Here is a 10,550-nt window from a genome sequence, read left to right as displayed (position 1 = left end):
CAACAAAGTGGTATGGCCATACACTAGACACAAACAAAACTACAAATCAAACACAAACAAATTAGAAAACACAAAAAGCACAAAATTCTTAACAAACACCATGACTCAATCTCGTGGTTTCCCAATGCCTCGAAAGGAAAGCTCAACTTGATCCTTCTTCAAGTTTTCATGGCAGTCTCTTTTGCCATGCAATCCCCTGCATCATATTTCCATAAACACATAACTATTAGTGCATAATAAAGATAACAATATACTGGTTAGATTACCTTGTCATACCCAGCATGTTGAGCCATAACTGAACACGTACATATATCATCTCTCAAAGGACTCCAATTTGCTTGACGAATCTAGCTACAACTAGAAACCAATTGTTTACCTGTCAAGTACATGTATATTAATATAGTACATATCCACATAGTGTCAAATAGTAGCAATGTTAAGAAGACTTTGTGTATTCATACAAAGCACTCATTCATTTGGAATTGCAGTTTCCAAACATAGCCCAAGGAATTCTCACCCAATTCCTTTCTTTTACCTTCTATCTTGTTGCAATCGAGTCTTACTATGTACTATCACATCATCCAACTATTAGTTATATAAAAAAAATCAATTGTTATCTTGTCATGTTAATACCAAGCATGTTTCCCTACAATTCTTCCCACATGTTAGTCACACATTCCAAAGATCAAGACATCATGTCTATTAATTTGAAATCATCCTTTACCAATACTAACAATCATGTCATAATCAACAATCAACTTATAATCATCAGTCATAATTCTACAACTACCACCCACTTTCACTCAAGTGAATATCAACTATCTCAGCACATAAGGTGTTAGTACAACTGTCTTGAAGCAAGGCCATTCCTTCATGCAATATTATAGACACATACGCATATCATGAAATCAATCAACATTCAAACAATTTGTAAACCTACCATGTTAGATAAACCAAATAGACAACATAATCAAACTCATACCTCAATGTATTTAAGGGGAGGCTATCACATTTGAACAAGTCAATCCAGATTAATCTGACATCATATCACGAATATATCCACTCATACTTGATTATCATAACCATAACCATCTACACAAGCCATTCTAGACTCAGCATGATACATATAACATATGATCTTAACTATAATGACCATAACCATCATGCATATGACTACAATGCATATAACAAAAAATGAAATACCATGCATGACTAGCTGGCACACGTGCACATGACCGCGCTAATCAACTATCATCTATCATGTATGTAACCACAACAAAAATAGAATGACAGGAATATACATAAACATAATATATATAACAATCATTAAACAAAACACCTGTATACCCAACATACAAACATGTATGAAAAATTTCTCTTATCTTGGGATCCAGTGCTGCATCCTCGCTCTAATAATATTCTTCTCCTGCTCTATCTTAGCCAACATACAACATCATAACATACCAACAACATCATGATGACACAAACTACATAATTACCACCACGATGCATGTCTAGCGTACCATGCATGCATAACCATAACCATGACAATTCATGCATAACAACATATAGACATCACAGGGGATTCACTCAATGAACCTCTAACATAGCACGTGCATTTGTGGCATACTAAACAATACCCTTAATTTGACTACTTATTGCAAAATACCTCTAAAAATCACTTTTTTTGACCCCCTACCAATATAAATCCAATACACCTTCCCAATTTCAAAAACCCCTATTTTCACTAATATTGTATGTATCCATTTTTCTATTAACATTTTTTATACCATTTTATATTTATATCCCTGGTATAGTGACATGATGCCTCTCTTATGACCCCACATGCATTCTACAATGCACCTTTCTTATTTTGATATACATTGTAAATGAATATTAGTTGCACGTTTCTTCTTTTGATATACATTATAAATGCATATTAGTTCTCCCATAATGCAATTACTTAACCCACACTCAAGCACATGGCACTATGATTTGTGGCATTTAATGGTCTATGGCACAAAAAGATGAACCATGTTTTAGGAATATTGATTATGTGCATGTATATAAAATAACATATAAATTGATCTATATGATGATGAAAAATCAGTTGATGAATCTTTATGAATAGGTTTGCACCAAATAAGGTGTTCAAACACAGTTTATACCCTCTAGATGCAAGGCCACTATCTACAACCAAGATTGGGGCCCCAAATCTAAAATCAAGGGTGAAATCCCAACCTAGACATGCTTAAAAGAAGAATGATGGGCAATTCCCAACACATGCACTCTTAAGGGAATAAAATGAAATCATGAAATCACCTTTTGATTCACTGTCATCTCACCAATGAGATATCGATTATCACTCATAGACTACGGAAAATGCAACAATGGATTGGAGATAACACAGAGGAATTAAATGAATGGACTACAACTAGAACATAAGAAAAAAAATTCATTGTAGAGGTGATCTGCTCCATTTAGCTAGCTCAAAACAATGGTGTGTTCCAAAATAAATCTCCAAACGTATATAATATTTTCTACATGTTGAAGGCAAGCATTACCTTATCATGCACCTCACTAGAGACAATGATGCCTTGCACTATCATACCTTTGAAATACAATTTTAAAATTTCTATAGGATATTTTGATAGTGCCTCAATGGAACACAAGACTCAACAACACTAGAGAATGACTCTTAATACCCTCTAGTGAGACATTATATTTCAAACATAGGCTTGGAAGTGCCACCAACAATAGAGGATAGCTCATTGCAATGTGCATAGTTCTCGATATTATGTGGTAGATATGGGCACTCACAAGTGGTTCTAGGTTAGATTTTAGGTGACTCCACATTTATTGATATTTTCCATCAAGCAAGAGTAAGAACTGCATGTGATATTTTTTCCAAAATCCATCCTAATCTCTTATTGATATATACAAGGATCTTAACAATGAAGCATAATAGCTAGTAATTCATGTTGTGATAATTCCACTAGGTTACGAATCGAGAGCACATAGGAGGGTTTCTCCCTTCCATGTACCATAGTCATATTTTGACTCTATGAATAAAAGTGGAGCTATATATTTAAGCAGCCCCTCCCAAATACATGTATTTCCATGGTCTCTTGTTGACTATTTTAGCATGGGGGTGTTCTTTCCACTAAATAAACATCCTTTTCAACAAAAAATATGGATGAAATACTTCATGTAATGTACATCTACTATGATAAAAACTCTGGAAAATATGGGACCAATGAAAAGTTACTATTTTACACTCATACAGGCTAAAAAACCATATGTAGGTACTCCCTCTATAAATAAGATGATTAGGTTGTTTTCTTTGGGAAACAAGAGCCACGTGGTGGCAATGTCACTGCGCTTGTTTTTCTTTACATGTGTTTTTTTAGCGTTGTGCATGGAGATCCAACAAGAGCCACGTGGTAGCAATGCCACTACTTTTTTGTATAAATGTATTTTCTGCATGTAAGTTTGTGACATACAAAAATTTGTTCTAGATTTTTAATATGAAAGGGGAGAAATTGCATGCCTAACCATCAACCTATAGTTAACTTTGGAGACCCAAAAAATTTTGCAAAAATTGTGATGTACAGTCAAGAATAATAGCATACATGTGATCCTATATGTCACACAGTGTTATGTTCAAATATATAGCCAAAACTTGAACAACTGGAGCAATAAGCATTGGCTCTAGTTTTTGATGAATCAAATCAGGTGAAAAAAAGAACAACAGATAAAATCGATTGTGAATTCGATGGAGAAAATCTATTTGAATCTGAGAACAACCCACTTTTGATATCAAGTTTAAACATCCTGGTCTAAGTAGTGATTATGTTTTATAATTGGAGCAAGTTCTAAGACCAAGCCTTTCCATCCTCTTAATACACATCATACCCACATAAATGAAAAATAGGCATTATTCAACTAAAAACTAGTTGTTGTGAAAGGACTAAATTTCAAAATTGCTAAAGAAACTCAATATTTCAGGTTCATTCAATGTTTCCATTATGGGCATGGTTGTTCGGAGTAACAACTTAGCACCAACAAAACTACTATTTCGAAAACTGCACACAATCATTGAAAATTACATACCAAACTAGATTTACATGGACGAAATCTCATAAAAGAACACAAAAATACAAAATTATTTAAGGGGGCGCCAAAAATAATAAATATAGATACCAACCGATAAACTTGTAGTAGTTTCCATTAACTATATCTCAGGTACCCAATTTTTGGCTCCCAAAAATTCTGAGACCAAACCTTTCCAGCTTCTAAATACATTATACTCAATTCGGCCTCAAAGGATCAATGCATTTTAATTTCATAGAATAAATTAGCTCACCTTTGTAACGTGACCAGTTAAAAGACTCAAATAACTGATAAGCAGGGCTAAAGTTCTATGATATTCTAAGACTTTTCTTCCTTGCATCAAGCTTTTTCTTATCAATGTGCACTGTAGTAGAAGCTAGATCCTTATTCTTATGAATTGTTGATGCACCAAATCCTATAGCTTCTATTGAAGCAACATTTATGCTTGGATCTTGAATATTATTCTCCTATTTGTTGTGCATGGTAGAAGTGGGGTAGGAGAGGTCACAAGGGTATTTTTTGGGCCTTCATTTAAAGTAGTAGACTCTAAAATTTCCACTTTACTCTTCAATTTGGGCTTCAAAGCATGAATTCTTGTATAGAGCCTACAAAATAAACCCATATCAATATATTTTGTTTGTAACATAAGCACATCATACCTCTTGGAAACAAATACTTGGAAATAAGAGAAATAAATCAGGTTGTATAATTAACTAGGCACACAAGTTTGTTTGCATTTTTTATGATACCCTTTTTAGAAGAGTTGACTATATCCACAACATGTCTCAACAATTTACATATTACATATTAAAATATTACTACTAACATATGAAGATCCACACAAGAAATTACCAAAGGAACACTTGCATAAGAAGACCCACGTAGACGATTACCAAAGGAAGAATCACATAAGAATATCTAGGTAGAAAACTACCAAAGGCATATGTGCAGATATAGTTGCAAGTGTGTGGATCTGGACCCATTAAGAACCTCTCACACTATGATTTATGTTATTTATAAAGAAAAATTTGTCACAAGGAAAATAGGTGAATGATGAAAATAGGTGAATGAGGCTAGGGGCTAGGAAAGGCAGTTAACAAGCCCAAGCTACAAGCTATGGGATACAAATGAAAACAAGAAAGAAAACCCTAAGAAAGGGTGACCCACTAGTGTTAACCCTAGAAAAGGGGTATGCGCTACTCAACATTAGATGGTGCAGGCAGATGTAGATGGAGATGTAGAGAGAACACAACTAGTGAACAACCTGATAATTCTAATGTGTAGAAAAACTTAAAAGAATGAAATTATAGGAAAATGTGAAGAAGTTCTGGACCCTGCTCACTAGGGTCAATGTTAGTAGAAACTATACTTAAAGCATGGTCATTTTTACATGGGGAAATGTCTAGAATTATGTCAATAACTACAAAATTAAGATTTGAAGATCGATACTCATTTCCTCTGATAAGGGTATGTTCAACATTTCAGTTATTTAACAGTACCCCAATCACTTGGTTAATATTGAATTTAATATCCTCATACTCTTTTCTCAAAGGACAAAGAGAAATACTAGGGTTAACCACATATATCCCAAAATTATATGAATAAAATGTAATCATGTAAATACTTTCAAGATATAGATGAAAAAATATAACATACCTAACATGTTTTTCATATGCTTCATAGTGTTCCATGAGCATATTCCTAACCCGTTCATTCAATGCAGACTCCGGGAATGGTTCTACAAGTAGGTATCTTATGACCTACAATAGTAATCCAAAGTTTAGGAAGGGAAATAAATTACTTTTTTTTTATTGTTTATGGAAAAAATCATGTACTCCAGTCCCTATAACTAAGATCCAAGAATGCATATAGATTGCATGAATGTCCATGCCAATTTACTGTTGCGGAGTTGATAAAAAGTGGAGTTTACACAATAATACAAGGTGTGTTAACTATGCAACAAATAAAAATAAAAAATCTTCCAACAAAGTTTCTTATTCTTCACATGAAGTCCAGTCAGTTCTCACTGTGTAGTGCACACAGATCGCGTCAAATGTAACATTTTGAATACATTTTTAAAATTCACTTCTAAATATTGGAAGCACAAATAGTTCATCCCTAAGTTTCTTGGTCAATTAATTATAGAAAGTTAAAATTGGCCACTAAATAAACTATCCACAAGTTGAGAAAAATCCATTGAGTTATGTGCTCATGTGCAACATCAGTTTTCAAATATCACTTAAGCAGTATGAAACAAGTGAAAATATTTTAGCTCACGTTGTATCGAAGAAATTAGCACACTATAATTCCATTCAAATAGCTTATGTGAATCGTCAGTTTCCAAATATATTTTAAGAAAAAAATATGCAACAACCAAAATTATTTACAGCTAAATGTAACACACTACAATGCTCAACAAACATTATGATAAATATGCTAAATTGATAAGTGGGTGAACACATACCAGCAGAATGTGTCACAGTCCAACGGTTGGATTCCAATCCTTCTTTAGAGTATTGACACATATCTCTCCATTGCTTGCAATATTAGGGTGGAAGATTATTGTGAAAAAGTACCTTGCAGTCGAAGCCAATCATTACTATTGCAAGACACTAAATTTTATTTCTCAGTTTTTACAAGTCATGCATCCCCCTTATATACTTGATGATTTAGTAAGCAGTAAGAAGAAAAGAAAAAAAAAATGTCCTATAGGAAACTAAACATCTAAAGTGAACATAATATCCATTTAAGAGAATGTAAATTGGAGGAAGCATCATTATAAGGATCAACAATTACCTCTGGGAGGAGAGTTTGGAAAATCGGGAGTTAGAACCAGTTTTATTCGAAAAAAACCAAATTCATATGGACTGCCAGCTCCAGGAAAAAGCATCAATAAATGTACATATAGCTCATGTTCCAAAAATCGAGTGATAACCATGCAAAAAAAAGAATTCAGATGCTTTAGTAAATGCAATATGAAAAAATGATCCCTTTCTCAAGTACAGAACATCCAAAATATGTTACATTGTTCTGGATTATTCTTTTAGAATGTACCTAGTCCTTCAATGCCCGCAATTATGATTGAAAAAGTTGTCATCATTCACCACCACTTTTATACCTCCATAAGGTGATTCATCGAGACTCTTTAGCTCCTTTGCAATTTCATTTATCACCACGGGTGGGAGGTTCTCATTTTTAGGCTGCAACACAATACATATATATGTATGTACATATGAAGATCCACTTCAAAATGGAAAGCATCACAAAAATTTATGCCTGACAAAAACCATATTAACTGATCGTGAGCAACTCAAAATATAACAACCTACATGCAATTTTCACCACTATCTAAGATGTTGGGGTTTTACATTCTGTAAATTGAAGACTAATCAGAACTCTGCACATTTAATTCTAGCATTGAGGAGATGAAAGGAAAAGGGAGTTTCTTGTAGTGCTAAAGAAACCAAAATATGCCAAAAATCTATGTATTGGTAAAGACAAAACATAAACATTTACAATATGCCAATTACTAATAGCTATTTATGTATAGGAAAGTGGTAATAGAAAGCATAGTAAGGTCCAGCAGGAGATGAAAGGCCCCAACTATTTATTGATGTAAGTCTTTTACTTTTGAAAGGTAGAGAGACTTCCTTGTAGTAAAAAATAAACAAATTTATGCCAAAAATCTACGCATGAGGAGAAAAGTGGATAGAAACATTCATAATATACCAATTTAGTTGCAGGAAAGCCTCTACTAGAGATAATTGAGTATATATAATGAGCTAAAAGGCCCCATCATCCATCAACAGGGTCAAGATTTTTACCATGTCCAACTGATACAACTGCCTAAAATTCAACTTGTAGCATTGGTTGAAAACATCCACTTGCTGATTTGGTAGATGAAACCTCCCTATCTAGAAGATAAGATGGAATTTCACAACTGTCATTTACCTTGAAGGATTGAGAATGAAAACTTCAGTAAGGAATGTGGAAATAAAAAAGAACATATAACATATTCAAGGAATAAAGACTACTAACCATGACAAGATAAAGGGGCCACATATACATTCTTGTCCATATTGACCAATTGTATCGGGGTGAAAAATGTGTACAGTAGTAACATAATTTCCTATTTTATGAGTTCTCAAAATGATTGCGAGTTTCCACCTACTGATCTTGGAAGAAAAATAATCTCTAATCTTGCAGGTAAAATCAATTACAACAATTCTTTCTTAACTTTAAGGTTTCAACATGAAAGATTCTTCACTAAAGAATATGGAACGAGGAAGCACTAAGAGAAACAGACAATGCAATCAAATGAAACTCAATTATAATAAAATAATTTTCCACCTTGAAAACAGAAGGCATACTTTACTTACCATGAAATCAGAAGCAAAACAGTTTATTACAACACACATAATGCTTGTCAAAATTTCTGAAAACCCCAAAATTGGTTGTCCACATATTTGGTTGTCCTTTTTACAACAAAAGTACTCTTTTGAGGTTGTCTCTGTCTTCAGTTGTTTGTACCAGTAGATGATAAAAAATTTCCCAAAATTGTATCAACATTCACATACATGATCTCTTTTGAGTGTTTGATCTTCCAATCACATTTTATTTTCGATGGAAGGGAATATCTGCATACTTCAGAATCCATGGCAGAAATTCATGCACAAGCTCACCCCAAATAATGACAATCAAATAGTCATATAATTAACTCATTTCTCCTTCATTGTTTTGTTTTGTTAGTAGAACCATGACTTTAAGTCAACATAATTAGGAAATCCTGAACTACCAGTTTCATCATAGGTTAGTTTTAGTGACACACAATCATAGGGATCTGCATTTTCTTTTCAAGGAATGAATCCAAAAAATTTGAACTCATGTGAACATCTTAACAAAGTGGGTGAAAGGAATAGTTTTAGAGCCTATGAAAACCCATATAATGTAGGTGATGGTTCCACAAGAGTCAAAACCATGACCTTATAGAAAACCCCGAAACATAACCAATTAAAATTTAAAAGGAATACAAGAAGTTGTGCATTCTTCTACTTGTGAGAAATATAAAGAAAGATAAATTGAATTTATACAATCACAGGTCGTCTTACCCGTATTTCTCCATGAATGTAAATTTACATTTGTTCATACGAATAATCGACAATCCCAGTGATTCACATACTTAAAAAAGCCCAGAATGCAAATTTAATTGCACATATTTACAAATTCCTTATAGATACAACCCCCAAAAGATATAAGGAATGAATATATCTTGTAGTCACGGCTTCACTAGATAAAATTTCAGACTAAGTAGCAATCCAAAAAATCCCTTATCTACTGAATTGAATGCTCAAAGTCTCAATCAACAAAATTAACCCAATTCCATGACATAAAATCTCGATTCAACATTTAGCATTCAAAATTCAACATTCAATATTCGTCGTATCCATTTTAGCTTGCACTATTATTGTTTCTGTTGCTTCCACATGCTCCACTAACTGTAAAACTCACCTAAAAAGAGCTCCATTTTCGATAGGGTGAATCTTTTAATGCCTTTCATGGATGTCAGAGCACATTTCAATCCATTAAAGACATTTCCATCCTTTGTGCATCATTAACCTATAAATTGTTTTGTCAATTAATCAGACCTCAAACAATAAACTCCTTTGGAAATGGCATCAAAATAGGCCACCATGTGGATGTGCACCAATCCTTTATAAATGATTACAGAGTAGTTGTTCCACCATCACCAACAAAATGTTTAGCATAGGTTGCAACATTTGACCTGATAAAGATAAATAGATCACTAATTGTGTACATATGTGGCATAATTGATTGATAAAAAAAATTCATGTTCTATGGGAAAGGACAAATTAAATATGAAATTGTCAAGTACAAAAACTTAGAAAAGATCCACTGAAATGCAATTGGTATTCTCAGAGAAACATGAAGCAAGCTAAATCATAAAAGACTCACCTTTTTAGAACCCCCAAAAAGTTGATCTTCATCTTCTATCTAATCACTAACATCCTTCACACCTTCACCTTTTCCCATACCTATTCCACTTGCATCTTCAAACCTAAGATTATTTCCCTTTTCCTCAAGCTCTTCTTTAGCTACAAAGAATCCATCTACATAGAATGTTGCAAAGACATTTGAAAGAATATAATCCATTTTTGCTACCTGCATCAATAGAAACAATAGAGACTTCATATATGAAATTTAGGGAACATATTAAAACTAGTATCAACAGATAAATATGATTCACTTAAGAATAACAGGTCATAACCAAAACACCTAGCTAATACAATTAACCAAGTGTACAGAGCTAATAACAAGACAAGCAAACAAAACTTATTGTCCTATGTGTATCTAGATAATCAGAAAAGAGTATGTTTCCACAAAGATGTGAAGACATCTAAGAATATTTATTGTAGAAA

The 10,550-nt window shown here is 33.3% G+C and overlaps 1 pseudogene; it reads right to left on the bottom strand.

Annotated features, from left to right (window-relative positions):
• Nucleotides 1–4,580: 4,580 nt before the first annotated feature.
• Nucleotides 4,581–10,284, bottom strand: LOC149143303 (ubiquitin-conjugating enzyme E2 22-like; annotated as a pseudogene).
• Between the last annotated feature and the right edge of the window lie 266 nt (nucleotides 10,285–10,550).

Source organism: Pinus tabuliformis, chromosome X, assembly GCF_031772625.1.
Source record: "Pinus tabuliformis cultivar Carrire ecotype Pingquan chromosome X, CPIR1, whole genome shotgun sequence".
Classification (NCBI taxonomy): Eukaryota; Viridiplantae; Streptophyta; class Pinopsida; order Pinales; family Pinaceae; genus Pinus; species Pinus tabuliformis.
The sequence above is the reverse complement of the archived record's forward strand: the minus strand, read 5'-3'. Positions and strand labels throughout refer to the sequence as shown.